The 16,083-nt window shown below is 39.6% G+C and overlaps 1 protein-coding gene across 1 annotated transcript in view; it reads right to left on the minus strand.

Annotated features, from left to right (window-relative positions):
* Nucleotides 1-16,083, minus strand: part of C1QTNF7 (C1q and TNF related 7) — a 126,601-nt gene that overhangs the window by 100,975 nt on the left and 9,543 nt on the right. The gene's annotated exons all lie outside the window — the stretch shown is intronic.

The following is a 16,083-nucleotide window of genomic DNA, read 5'->3' on the forward strand; positions in this document are numbered from 1 at the left end:
CTGTTGTCATGCTTAAAACACAGACCTTACACTCGGCCCAGATGTGGTGTGGGACAGGACAGGCCTTTCCTGCAGGGGCTGGGGAGGCCAGCCTTTCTTCCTCTGGAGGGAATGGCCTGAGCTGTATTATGGGGCAGGCAAACTGATGTGTATAGTTGTAGGGTATCACTTTTGGTCTTTTGTAGTTTTATTAAACTTGAGCTGAGACCTTGTTGATTCTTCATTTTAGGGGGGCATTAGCCTTTGCGTGTAAGAGGAATTTACTCTTTGCTTTCCCTCTTTAGGGGAAAATGAGGTGTGAGAGCTGCCTCAGAATCAGGAAATTATATTGAGGGGAAATGCAAGTAGATACAGGGAATGGACCTGAAGCAAGGTGTTTCATTTCACCATATCTGGAGAAGAGCAAGACCTACTATAGTATTGGCCAAGGCACTGCAATTTATGCATAGGCTGGGTTGCAGGTTAAGAGCCCAATGAGATTACTGACATTTACTTTTATACTACTGGGAGGGCTGATATGAAAACCTGAAGCTTGACCTCTTCTGATAAATGCCTGGTACTTGTTCTGTAAAAGATCGGCGATATAGGCTTCAGTAGCTTTGGAACTAAAAGCGGGAGGGGGAGACAAACACAAGGGCTGGTGTTCATAGGGTAGGGCTTTCTGTGTCAAAAGCACAGTGCTGAGCACCTCGTGGCTTCCCTGGGTTTCTATCCTTGATTTAAGGGTAGTTCTTTCTTGTCCTCATATCATTGTCCTGAGGGAGGGCTGTCAGTGGGGCAAAGGTGGATTCCTCCTGGGCTCTTGAGGCTAGGGCAGATTCAGGACTGAGAATCCTTCTGTATATCATGTGGTGCCCTTCTAGACACCTTCCAGACACGGCTACCCCAGCCTACCTACCCCTCCAGTATTCAGACAAGCAAGAACCATGAGCAGCAGTATAGGATTCCCGGGGCCTTCAATAATAGCTTATTATATGCCAGACGCTATTTCGTATTTATTCAGTCTCCATAATAACCCTCTGAGGCAGGTACCGTTGTTTAGGGGATAGTTGCTTCTTAAGCCCTGTAACAAGTAATAGCATCTTGAAGCACTGCAGAGAAATGGTAACAGGTAATAATCCCATATTCCAAGGCAGGTGGCAAGTCTGGATCTGCTTTGGTCTTTTGATTAAACTTCTTTGAACCTTGTTATCTTCATTTAAGATCTCTACTATAATTCTTTATCAAAAATGATCATCTTGTACCCAATAAAAGTCTTGTCTAGCCGAAAAAAAAAATAAAGAGGAAAGTGTGGGATGGATAATTAGGAGTTTGGGATTAACATATACACACTACTATATATAAAATAGATAAACAAGAAGAACCTACTGTATAGCACAGGGAACTATATTCAATATCTTGTGATAACCTATGTTGGAAAAGAATCTGAAAAAAAAATATATGTATAACTGCTATACACCAGAAACTAACACAACATTGTAAATCAGCTATACTTCAGTTAATAAAAATAACTGTTGACACTTACTGAGCATTAAGAAGACTGAAAAATGTATGAAGGACTTTGGTGAAAGCTGTTGTGCCAATCTCCCACCCAGCAGATTTCTCTGCAGACCAGTAACTAAAGGGTTAATATCTGGCAGAGCACGGGGCTTCCATCCCCCAGCTCCAACCTCCAGATTGCTGAGCTCCGGGCACCTGATCTCAGTTAATCTCCAGCACTGCTCTCTACATTGCCCTTCTTATCCACATTTCTTTGATGAGAAAAATAAGCTTCAGAGAAGGTGTGAGACGTGTCTAACACCCACAGCTAGAAAGTGGCAGAACTGGGGTTTGAGTGTAACAGTTTTCAAGCAGCCAGTCCATGTCTGCAAACTGACAGCTGAATTTGATCCACTGCTTTGTTTGGGGTTTTATAGGTGATCTGAATTAGTTGCTATTATTTAAACATTGGGAAGTAAATTGAGGGTGTCCGAGAAACTGGTACCAGAGCATGGAAGCTCTGGTTTTCAGGTCTTCACTCAGCCCATTGCATTCATTTGCATTTCCTGCCTGGCTCTGGAGGCATTGATTTATGATCATGCTGACCTCTGTAGTCAGCCCCTTACTTTGAATATAATGCTGTCATGTATATTATTTCATCTCATCCTCATGCTTGTATGACTATTCTGCAGCTGAAGGAATTTGCCCAAGATCAGATGTCTAAGTGAGCTGAGATGCAATCATTCCTCCAGCCTCTTCTCCTACACCGTCTTCTTGAATTATGCACAGACCCACTACCCACGAAAAGCAAGGTCTGGTTAGGATGTTCCTAATGCAATGGACTCTGGAGATTGCTCTGATAAAAGCAAGGATCCAGCGGTGCAGAGCAGGGGTGGGGCGAGGCAACAATGTCTCTATGGAAAATTGTTGTTTAAGTGTGAAGTTCAAGTGAGCCCTTCATGTTCTGCCATTCCTGCTTTGAGGCCGTAGTTTAAATTTGTGTTCTAGGGCATTGGAAACAATTCTCTAAGAGTCAAGCACATTTTTTTCCCCAAGCAGCTTGCTTCTCATCCCATCTCCTTGCTTCCTAAGGTCAACATCCTGGTAGTGGGGGCCCCCTTCTTTAGTAGGTGTTCTCTGCTGGAAGAGTTCCTGGAATTCGCTCACTGTCAGGATGACATTTCCACATCAAAGGCCACAGGAATTAGGCCATTCCATGGGAGCCCATTGGACAGAGCACAAACAACCTAAAGATGCCTGTCTCATCCAAACAGCACACAGCACAGCCAAAATGGCATGCACAGCCTCCCGACAGCCATGGCCTTGAGTGTCATGGAATTCTTCTGAGGAAAGTCCCCCAGCTGGTCTCCCCACTTCCAGTCCCTCTTCCAAACCATGGCCAGCTTAATCCTTCTAAAACTCTGTTTCCTTCTTGTCTCCCTCACTCAAAAGCCTTTGATGCGTTCCCAGTTCCTTGAAAATAAAGTCAAAATTACCTCTCTTGTATTCTGTGTCCTTCATGGCTTGAAACTTTTCCAACCCTTATCTAGCTTTCATCTCACTGCTTTCCTTCCGGAACATTCTTCTCTGATCAAACAGGGATACTTGGCCTTCACCAAGGACTCCATCTGTATATCTTTTTTTCTGTTCTCCACTGGGTGTGTGGGTCTGTATCCTTTCAAGACCCAGTCCAACTTCTCTCTTTTGATGTTTAAGACTTCTTATTCTCATTTTCTCTAGTTGGAAAGTGCATTGTGATGAGGATTAAGTTCACTTAACTAGCCGACAACAAAAACTGCTGTGGAGGAAGAGGAGATGGTGGTGCTTCTTCATGGAGATCCACAAATATTGGGATGTCCCTTGACTGAAGCTTTAGACTCACACCAAACATTGGCTTCCAGTTTCCAAGTGTTGAAATGAATACAAGGCTTATCAACTCAGTATATAATATATTTCTTTTTTGTTACCTTCTAAGTTTCATTCATTCACTGATTCAAACACAGTTTGGATAAATAGTAGTCTCAATCTATGCTTCAACTCATATCTTATCCATACACTTGCCACATTTTCTACTTCTTTTTCCTTCTTGGTAAATGGGACTAATACCATTCTGAAGGGGTAACTGGGAGGACTGAATGAGATAATGTTCATCCATTATGGTGTCTGGCATGTGTAAGGCACATGCCAGACACAAAATTGGCACTTAGCAAATGCCCCAGCTTTCCTTCTGATGAATCTTGTAATCAATCTGGGACATCACAGACAGGAATCTTGTCCAAATTACCACATGTTCTCTGGACTGATTTTGGTCTGAGATACAAGCTCTACCTGAAGTGTTTGTATTTCATAGGTGTATTGCATGGCTTCTCTTGAATTTTTATTAGACTAATTTTTGAAGAAAATCTGAAAATAAGAACCAAAAGAAAATGTTCAGCCTATTCTTCCTTTTATGGGCATGTTGGCAATTTTTCTGTTCAAACTAAACAGCCTCTGTTATGTTCTTACCCAACTTGATTCTCAAAGAGTCTAAAACTTGTTCTGGAATGAACTTGCTGGCCAGTTTCTTTTAAAATATAATATTAAAATATGTTTTAAAAAGGCAACACAAAATATCTCTGGCTCTTTCATGTGGACATTGCATCAGCAATTTCCAGGCCTTTTGATTGGAAGGAAAAATAATGTTTTGCTCACTCCCCCATCTGAGTATAAGGGATAACTGATAATAATATCTACAGGTGGCAGCCCAAATGGAAATCATCTCTTTGACACAGATGATGCAGCTATTTGGAACTCATACTTTTTTATTAAATTTCATTCTCCTCTAAGCTAATATCCCAGAAATCAAACAGCCCTCTGGACCCTATATACCTGGACGTACTAGGAGGAAAATATTGCTTGCAAATGGATACTGATCAGTTTTCAGGGGTAATCAAGGGACGTGGAGATTCAGTTTGAGCAAGAGAAGATGGCCAAATGAGCTGGCACAAGTTGGATGATTTGGCAGGCAGAAGTCAGCAAGGATGATAAGTCCAGGGAAGGTGGAAGGCATGGGCAGATGGCAGAGAGGAACGATGTTGAGAATGACCATTGCTGTCCAAACCCCGCTGCACTTGCGCATGGAGCGTTTTCAGGTTACTGTCTGCTGTGGGCAACCTCAATTCTGGCTGCCCCTCCGCTACCTTCCTGCGCATCTGTGTCAATGATGAGAGGCCTCATGCCCACCTCTCTCTGAAATGCTTTGTACCTTGCTCAAGCCCTTCTGCAGCCTCTGATATAGTTTCACTTTTTCATTCATTTCATCCAGAGGTCCTGGAGCCAGGACACCACCTTTCACGGCATAGTTTTTGTCATTTTGCAGATTTCGAAGGAAGCACGCAACTCTCCAAGGATTGAATTTGTGCTTTTATCTGGAGGCACGGGAGCAGGGTAAAAAGACTGTGGGCTTTGGGGTCATAGAGACTCAAGTTCGAATCTTGGTTTTGTCACTTATTGACTCTGGACAAACCACAGGGCCTCTCTGAATCTAATTTCCTCATCTGAAAAGTTTCCTCATCTGTAAAATGGGAGGCAGCCACTTTACAGGATTTTGTGAGGATTAAGAGCGGCCATCAAGTGATATATTTGACACACAGCAGAAAATGGAACAAATGGCAGTTAAAATGAAAGGAGTGGTGAGACATAAAGCAGACGGCATAATTGGTCAAGAGCCTGTGATGTATCTGAAATCATCAAGATGAAATTTATTTGATCAGTGCAAACAGTTTTTCACTATTTCCCCAAATTTAATTTGGAAGTGTACAAGATGTGGTAGACTCAGCTTTGGTTCAAATATGCTTAGGTCTCCCATATTCTAGAAATAACTTGTTTTGCTTTTGCTAACTCCTCACGCTGTCTTCCTCACTCTTCCCTTCTGGGGTCCACCATATTTGCTGAAGGATTAAGCGACGCCTGCTGTAGACTCTTCCTAGCCACTCACTCCTTCCTTTCAAGCCTGATTTCTGTTCCCACAGCTCTCCTGAAAAGTGTCTCTAGAGTTTAGAACATTATCAATGTGCTCACACCAGTGTGTACACATCCAGCCTCAACTCTGCAGCTTTCCACACCATTGGCTAGTAACTTTCTCTAAAACAGCAGTTCTCAACCTTGGCTGTATATTAGAATCACCTGGGGGGCTTTAAGAATTATTTACGCCTGGATCCCAGCATCAGGGATTCTGATGTAATGGTCTGGGGTGCAAACTGGGCTTTAGGTTTTTTCAAAGCTCCCTTGTTGATGATTAAGGTGCAGCTAGGGTTGAGAACCACAGCTAAGACTCTCTTTCTCTTTTATTTATATAATATTGTAAAGCTCTGTTTCACATCTTCTGAATTTCTTTTGGGGTCTTCCTCAAATCCTGTTCTTAGAGTGTGTTTTTCTGTAATAAAGGAGGCAAGTGTTGCAGTTAAGGCAATTTATAGTTAGAGTTTTTGCTATAGTGTTGCTAAAGGAAATCTGCCACTTGTGGTTAACCAGAAAGCTTACTGAATGCAGGTTCAAGGTACGGCTGGATACGATGGGAAAAGAATGAGGAAAGGAAGGAAGGAAAGGAAATCTTATGCTTTATGATCCAAACAATAACTCTGTTTATCTAATGCTTTCTCCTCTATTGCATTTCAACAGAAGTACCAGGAATATTAATCTTAGCTATGACTGATTGAGCACCATGGTATATCCTCATAACAACCTCAATGAGATGGATATTATTATCCTCATTTTTTACATCAAAGAAATGGAGGTGGGCAGAGTTAGTTCCCCAAGGACACAAGCCTAGAAAAATGACAAAACTGTGATTTTTAACTCGGGTCAAATCCTCTCTGTATTAGAATCCTAAGTAATTGATGCCAAATCTTGGAGAATTGCTTCCAAAGTCCTACTTGAGGGAGATATTCAAATACCTGAAATCATACTCGCATCTCCCATTAGTTTTCCCATCTCCAGGGGAGGACCTTGCAATCCTTGTTTGTGTGCTTTGGTTTTAATACTTCTCATCCTCTGGTCACACAAGCTACCTCTACTTCAGCTTGACAATGGACCTATTGGCATGTGGTGTCCAGAGTCTAGTGTAACAGTGATAGCCTTAGGCATATTTTGGGATAATGGCTGAGTCAGTAACAATACAGAAAATCTGTGATGATGGTTACATTTCTATGTTCAGGAGAAAGTGTTGAAAATAAAGGACTAGGTTTTCATGGAGAGGGAGTAGTCTGAGATGGAGATACAGGTTTCTCTGCAGGCTTCAGAGGGAAGGTGACAGTGACAGAAAAGAGGAAATAGTACAATGTAAGGGAAGATGAGGAAACTGAGTATCTGTAGGGGAAAGTAGAAAAAGATTCAGAGAAACATTTCCTTCCTCCTTCCTTCTCCCCTCCCTTCCTCCCTTCCTTCTTCCCTTTATCTGATATTTTTCTCCCATGAACTTCACAGCTGTTGCTTGAACCCACATTCAGTAAACTTTTTTCCATACATAACTACTCTCCATATTTGATAAAAATCTCAAACCATTATTTTTTATTCCCACAAATATAATACATACAATTTTTTTTCTGAAATACTAAGGTCAGCAAATTAAGTATCTTGAGACTAATATAAACACATACAACTGTTGTTCTACTGACTTCCAGGAACAAAACAAAAACAAAAACTTTCTTATCAAGATGCTCTGGGTTTCCTTTTATTTGTGTTAGGGATTCGGAATTATAATCATCTGCCAGTAATAATTTATACATTCTAGTTGATTGTCTACAAATAAAATATTGCTGGCTCTGCTTTGTGAGTTCTGGATTTGACATGACACTGACAGTACTGTGGATTTCCTTTAGCAACCTCCTAGCAATGCCTTCAACTACAAATTGCCTTCATTATAAGATTTGCATTCTTTACTACATAAAACAATATTCTAAATAGGATTTGAGTGAGCTTTTAATACAATACAGCACTGGAAAGCCAGTGAGAGATTAATGAACTGTTGAAAAGAAAGCTGAGATATGGAGAAAACAGTTGCCTGGGTCAGGGCAAGAGGAAAGGAATTCATTTCTTCTCCTCCAGTACTTTACCCCAGCACACCAGAGAATACATGGGTCACTTTAAATCTGAAAGGACTCTGCATTTGGTTGCCAGGAAGTGAAATTTCACACTCAATCACAGTAACCAAATTGGGTCTTGTGGTTCACATATTTTGCTTCCCTTTTGCCTCGGGGCTTTGACTTTTTAACTTCCACTTAAACTGCTTCATTTTGCACATTCCTTTTAACTTGCCTCAAATCCTGTGTAAAAGGGGCATTCTGACACTTGTGAGGTTTGTACTATGTACCAGGCACTGCTTGGGGCACTCCAGTTATTGGAATGTACATGCTACAGGGTATGAAGTGTAAAGATGAACAAACAAAAAATAGAATTTAGACTTCAGGGGTTGTTGTGGAGAAGAGGACAAGAGGAAAATGAAGAGAGGGGAGAGGACTTTGGAGAAGGTGATGGTTGGGATGAAAAGAGAAAGGCTGAGAAAGTAGAGGAAGAGAGAAATAGGAGGAGAATGCATGAAGAGGAGCTTACAGAAAGTGAGAAAAGAGAAGCTGTGTAGAATAATGAACTGAAGGACACAAAGAATAGGGTAGAAAGAGGGAAATGGCTGAATGGCATGGGCTGGATGGGAAGAAGTCTAAGGGTAAGGGTGGAAAAGAGAAAAAGACAGGAGAGGCTGATTATCTGTAGAAGATGTTGGGTGAGAAGGACATAATTGTACTCCCACCCCCCAAATGCAGAAATCGAAGCCCCAATCCTCAATGTGATTATATTTGGAGGTAGGACCTTTAAGGAGGTAATTAAGGTTAAATGAGGTCATGAGGGTGGGGCCCTGATCCAACAGGATGTGTGTCCTTATAAGAAGAGGAAGAGATTGTGTTCCTGTCCTGCTAGAAAGAAACACAAACCCACCCATTAGCAGAGAGGCTGTCTAAAATCATAATAAGGTCACAGACACCACAAAAAACAACACCAGATGCTGCCCTGCCCACCAGAAGACAAGATCCAGCCTCATCCACCAGAGCACAGGCACCAGTCCCCTCCACCAGGAAGCCTAAACAACACACTGAATCAACCATACCCACTGGGGGAAGACACAAAAAACAATGGGAACTAAAACCTGAAGCCTGTGAAAAGGAGACCCCAAACACTATAAGTTAAGCAGAATGAGAAGACAGAGAAACACACAGCAGATGAAGGAGCAAGGTGAAAACCCACCAGACAAAACAAATGAAGAGAAAACAGGCACTCTACCTGAAAAAGAATTCAGAGTAATGATAGTAAAGGTGATCCAAAATCCTGGAACTAAAAAGGAGAATATACAAGAAATGTTTAACAAGGACCTAGAAGAACTAAAGAGCAAACAAACAATGATGAACAACACAATAAAAGAAATTAAAAATTCTCTAGAAGGAACCAAGAGCAGAATAACTGAGGGAGAAGAACAGATAAATGACCTGGAAAATAAAATAGTGGAAATAACTATTGCAGAACAGAATAAAGAAAAAAGAATGAAAAGAATAGAGGACAGTTTCAGGGACTTCTGGGACAACATTAAATGCACCAACATTCAAATTATAGGGGTCTCAGAAGAAGAAGAGAAAAAGAAAGGGACTGAGAAAATATTTGAAGGATTATAGTTGAAAACTTCCCTAATATGGGAAAGGAAATAGTTAATCAAGTCTAGGAAGAACAGAGAGTCCCATACAAGATAAATCCAAGGAGAAACATGCCAAGACACGTATAAATCAAACTACCAAAATTAAATACAAAGAAAAAATATTAAAAGCAGCAAGGGAAAAACAACAAATAATACGCAAGGGAATCCCCATAAGGTTAAGAGCTGATCTTTCAGCAGAAACTCTGCAAGCCAGAAGGGAATGGCAGGACATATTTAAAGTGATGAAAGGGAAAAACCTACAACCAAGATTACTCTACCCGGGAAGGATCCTATTCAGATTCAACGTAGAAATTAAAACCTTTACAGACCAAAAGACAACCCTCAGAATGGGAGAAAATATTTGCAAATGAAGCAACTAAGAAAGGATTAATCTCCAAAATTTATAAGCAGCTCATGCAGCTTAATAACAAAAAAACAAACAACCCAATCCAAAAATGGGCAGAAGACCTAAATAGACATTTCTCCAAAGAAGATATACAGACTGCCAACAAACACATGAAAGAATGCTCAACATCACTAATTATTAGAGAAATGCAAATCAAAACTACAATGAGATATCATCTCACACCAGTCAGAATGGCCATCATCAAAAAATCTAGAAACAATAAATGCTGGAGAGGGTGTGGAGAAAAGGGAACCCTCTTACACTGTTGGTGGGAATGTAAATTGATACAGCCACTATGGAGAACTGTATGGAGGTTTCTTAAAAAACTACAAATAGAACTACCATATGACCCAGCCCAGAGATGGAAACGACCTAAGTGTCCATCATCAGATGAATGGATAAAGAAGATGTGGCACATATATACAATGGAATATTACTCAGCCATAAAAAGAAACAAAATTGAGCTATTTGTAATGAGGTGGATATACCTAGAGACTGTCATAGAGAGTGAAGTAAGTCAGAAAGAGAGAGACAAATACCGTATGCTAACATATATATATGGAATTTAAGAAAAAACAATGTCATGAAAAACCTAGGGGTGAAACAGGAATAAAGACACAGACTTACTAGAGAATGGACTTGAGGCTATGGGGAGGGGGAAGGGTAAACTGTGACAAAGCGAGAGAGAGGCATGGCCATATATACACTACCAAACGTAACGTAGATAGCTAGTGGGAAGCAGCTGCATAGCACAGGGAGATCAGCTCGGTGCTTTGTGACCTCCTGGAGGGGTGGGATAGGGAGAGTGGGAGGGAGGGAGATGCAAGTGGGAAGAGATATGGGAACATATGTATATGTATAACTGATTCATTTTGTTGTGAAGCTGAAACTAACATACCATTGTAAAGCAATTATACTCCAATAAAGATGTTAAAATGAAAAAAAAAAAAAAAAAACCTTTACAGACAAACCAAAGGTAAGAGAATTCAGCACTACCAAACCAGCTCTACAACGAATGCTAAAGGACCTTCTCTAAATGGGAAACACAGGAGAAGAAAAGGACCTACAAAAACAAACCCATAACAATTAAGAAAATGGTAATAGGAACATACATATTGATAATTACCTTAAATGTAAATGGATGAAATGATCCAACGAAAAGACATAGACTGGCTTAATGGACACAAAAACAAGACCTGTACATATGCTGTCTACAAGAGACCCACTTCAGACCTAGGGACACATAAAGACTGAAAGTGAGGGGATGGAAAAAGATATTCATGCAAATGGAAATCAAAAGAGAGCTGGAGTGCAATTCTCATATCAGACAAAATAGACTTTAAAATAAAGACTTAAAAGACAAAGAAGGACATTATCTAATGATCAAGGGATCAAACCAAGAGGAAGATATAACAATTGTTATATATATATAACATGGTATTTATATAACATATATAACATATAACATGTTATATATATATAACAAATATTTATGCACCCAACATAGGAGCACCTCAAAACATAAGGCAAATGCTAACAGCCATAAAATAGGAAATCGACAGTAACACAATTATAGTAGGGGACTTTAACACCCCACTAACAGCAATGGACAGATCATCCAAAATGAAAATAAATAAGGAAACACAACCTTTAAATGATACATTAAACAAGGTGAACTTAATTGATATTTATAGGACATTCCATCCAACACAACAGAATACATCTTCTTCTCAAGTGCTCATGGAACATGCTCCAGGATAGATCTTATCTTGGGTCACAAATGAAACCTTGGTAAATTTAAGAAATTGAAATCGTATCAAGTATCTTTTCCGACCACAACGCTCTGAGACTAAATATCAATTACAGGAAAAAATACTGTAAAAAATACAAACCACATGGAGGCTAAACAATACACTACTTAATAACCAAGAGATCACTGAAGAAATCAAAGAGAAAATCAAAAAATAACTAGAAACAAATGACAATGAAAACACGAAGATCCCAAACCTATGGGATGTGGCAAAAGCAGTTGTAAGAGGGAATTTTATAGCAATACAATGCTACCTCAAGAAACAAGAAACATCTCAAATAAACAACCTAACCTTACACCTAAAGCAATTTGAGAAAGAAGAACCAAAAAACCCCAAAATTAGCAGAAGGAAGGAAATCATAAAGTTCAGAGAAATAAATGAAAAAAAAAAAATGAAGGAAACAATAGCAAAGATCAATAAAACTAAAAGCTGGTTCTTTGAGAAGATAAACAAACTTGATAAACCATTAGCCAGATTCATCAAGAAAAAAGGGAGTAGACTCAAATCAATAGAATGAGAAATGAATAGGAGAAGTAACAACCAACACTGCAGAACTACAAAGGATCATGAGAGATTACTACAGGCAACTGTATGCCAATAAAATGGACCACCTGGAAGAAATGGGCAAATTCTTAGAAAAGCACAACCTTCTGGGACTGAACCCGAAGGAATAGAAAATATACACACTGATATTGAGACAGTGATTAAAAATCTTCGAACAAACAAAAGCCCAGGACCAGATAGCTTCACAGGTGAAGTCTTTCAAACATTTAGAGAAGAGCTAACACCTATCCTTCTCAAAATCTTTCAAAATATAGCAGAGGGAGGAACACTCCCAAATTCATTCTATGAGACCAACATCACCCTGATACCAAAACCAGACAAAGATGTCACAAAAAAAGAAAACTACAGGCCAATATCACTGATGAACATAGATGCAAAAATCCTCAACAAAATACTAGCAAAGAGAATCCAACAGCACATTAAAAGGATCATACACCATGATCAAGTGGGGTTTATCCCAGGAATGCAAGGATTCTTCAATATACGCAAATCAATCAATGTGATACACCATATTAACAAATTGAAGGAGAAAAAACATATGATCATCTCAATAGATGCAGAAAAAGCTTTTGACAAAATTCAACACCCATTTATGATAAAAATCCTCCAGAATGTAGGCTTAGAGGGAACTTACCTCAACGTAATAAAGGACATATATGACAAATCTGCAGCCTACATCATTCTCAATGGTGAAAAACTGAAACCATTTCCACTAAGATCAGGAACAAGACAAGGGTGCCCACTATCACCACTATTATTCAACATAGTTTTGTCAGTTTTAGCCACAAAAATCAGAGAAGAAAAAGAAATAAAAAGAATCCAAATTGGAAAAGAAGTAAAACTGTCACTGTTTGCAGATGACATGATATATACATAGAGAATCCTAAAGATGCTACTAGAAAACTACTAGAGCTAATCAATGAATTTGGTAAAGTAGCAGGATACAAAATTAATGCACAGAAATCTCTTGCATTCCTATACACAAATGATGAAATATCTGAAAGAGAAATTAAGGAAACACTCCCTTTTACCACTACAACAAAAAGAATAAAATACCTAGGAATAAACCTACCTAAGGAGACAAAAGACCTGTATGCAGAAAACTATAAGACACTGATGAAAGAAATTATAGATGATACAAACAGATGGAAGGCTATACCATGTTCTCGGATTGGAAGAATCAACATTGTGAAAATGACTCTACTACCCAAAGCAATCTACAGATTCAATTCAATCCCTATTAAGCCACCAGTGGTATATTTCACAGCACTAGAACAAAAAATTTCACAATTTGTATGGAAACACAAAAGACCCCGAATAGCCCAAGCAATCTTGAGAAAGAAAAATGGAGCTGGAGGAATCAGGCTCCTGGACTTCAGACTATACTACAAAGCTACAGTAATCAAGACAGTATGGTACTGGCAAAAAAACAGAAATATAGATCAATGGAACATGATAGAAAGCCCAGAGATAACCCCACGCACATATGGTCACCTTATCTTTGATAAAGGAGCCAGGAATATACAATAGAGAAAAGACAGCCTCTTTAATAAGTGGTGTTGGGAAAACTGGACAGCTACAAGTAAAAGAATGAAATTAGAACACACTGTAACACCATACACAAAAGTAAACTCAATATGGATTAAAGACCTACATGTAAGGCCAGACAGTATAAACTCTTAGGGGAAAACATAGGCAGAGCACTCTATGACATAAATCACAACAAGATCCTTTTTGACCCACCTCCTAGAGAAATAGAAATGTAAACAAAAATAAACAATTGGGACCTAATGCAACTTAAAAGCTTTTGCACAGCAAAGGAAACCATAAACAAGACCAAAAGACAACCCTCAGAATAGGAGAAAATGTTCACAAATGAAGCAACTGACAAAGGATTAATCTCCAAATTTTACAAGCAGCTCATGCTGCTCAACATCAAAAAAACAAACAACCCAATTAAAAAATGGGCAGAAGACCTAAATAGACATTTCACCAAAGAAGATACACAGATTGGCAACAAACACATGAAAGAATGCTCAACATCACTAATCATTAGAGAAATGCAAATCAAAACTATAATGAGTTATCACCTCACACCAGTCAGAATGCCCATCACCAAAAAATCTACAAACAATAAATGCTGGAGAGGTGTGGAGAAAAGGGAACCCTCTTGCACAGTTGGTAGGAATGTAAATTGATACAGCCACTTCGGAGAACAGTATGGAGGTTCTTAAAAAAGTAAAATAGAAATACCATATGATGCAGCAATCCCTCTACTGGGCATATACCCTGCGAAAACCATAATTCAAAAAGAGTCATGTACCAAAATGTTTACTGCAGCTCTATTTACAATAAGCAGTACATGGAAGCAACCTAAGTGCCCATTGACAGATGAATTGATAAAGAAGATGTGACACATATATACAGTGGAATATTACTCAGCCATAAAAAGAACCAAAATTGAGTTATTTGTGGTGTGGATGGACCTAGAGTCTATCATACAGAGTTAAATAAGTCAGAAAAAGGAAAACAAATTCTGTATGCTAACACATTTATATGGAATGTAAAAAAAAAATGATTCTGAAGAACCTAGGGGCAGGACAGGAATAACAATGCAGACATAGAGAATGGACTTGAGGACATGCGGACGGGGAAGTGTAAGCTGGGACAAATTGGGAGAGTGGCATGGACATATATGCACTACCAAAGGTAAAACCATCGCTAGTGGGAAGCAGCCACATAGCACAGGGAGATCAGCTCGGTGCTTTGTGTCCACCTAGAGGGGTGGGATAGGAAGGGTAGGAGGGAGATGCAAGAGGGAGGAGATATGGGGATATATGTATACATATTGCTGATTCACTTTGTTATACAGCAGCAACTAACATACCATTGTAAAGCAATTATACTCCAATAGAGATATTAGAAAAAATAAAATAAAAAAATAAGGAGAGGAAGAGATACCACACCAGATCTCTCTCTCTCTCTCTCTCTCTCTTTGTCTGACATGTGAAGACATAGAGAGAAGCTGGCCATCTGCAAGCCAGAAAGAAAGTTTTGGCTGGAAACCAACCCTGCTGGCACCTTGATCTTGGAATTCCATCCTCCAGAACCACAAGGAAATAAATTCCTTTGTTTCAGCCCCCAGCCTGTGGTATTATCCTGTTATGGCAGCCTTAATGGACTAACACAAGGCATATGGAGATTTAAAGTTAGCAGAAGCAGCCAGGAGACTCACTGTTCACCCCACCTTGACCATCTCTGGGCACATGGGCAGTAAAATACATTTTACTTTTCTCCCTGAAATTCAAGAGGCAGAAGGACTCTGGCTCTGTTGGCAAGGGGATCATGTATTCACGTACATATGTGTCACTAAAAACTGATGGTGGGGCTTTGGGTCTCATTTGTAAAATAGGATTAAACATAGTACCAACCTTACAGCTGTGTTGGGAGGATTAAATGAGGGTTTATCTAGATGTATACCTCTGTGTAGGAAGAGCTCTCTGTTAGCTATTGTTATTAATAGCGTGTGTGTGTGCAAAAAAAAAGAAATTTTTTTGAAGGGTGAGGGCTCCTGTGGTTTCCCACATAGCAGGAAAATGGGAACAGTTTTTACATCTCTAGATTATATTAGGTTGAACCATATGACATTGTCATTTCTATAGGTCAGAAACACAGCAAGTGTTTTTAAAATCGGAACATGTCACATAAAAATCCAGATATGTGGATTTTCTTGAAAAATCTGAAGATCTGGCACCATAGGGTCACATTGCACCTGGACACCCCCCATTGGAGCAGGTGGTGACTGCCCATGTTAGGTGGAGCGTGTGGTTTCAGGCCTCCTGGGTCTCTGCCACATGCTTATTCATTCATGCACAACAGCTTGGTCCTGTAGATTTAGGATTGTCGTCCCTGATGCAGCATATGGTGCAGAGCTACGCTAACGTGTTGCTGACAACAGCCAGAGAAATGGGTATATTTTCTTTCGCAGGCAAAAGCATGAGGTCAGCAATGTAGATTTGTGTAAGCAAATGGAAAGCACAAATCATCCCAAACCAAACATCTTTGGCCTTTGAATAATCAAAACAACCAGGGAGAGGCACTCTGGA

Source organism: Aethalodelphis obliquidens, unplaced genomic scaffold (assembly GCF_003676395.1).
Source record: "Aethalodelphis obliquidens isolate GAN/ISIS:26980383/991018 unplaced genomic scaffold, ASM367639v1 scaffold6, whole genome shotgun sequence".
NCBI lineage: Eukaryota > Metazoa > Chordata > Mammalia > Artiodactyla > Delphinidae > Aethalodelphis > Aethalodelphis obliquidens.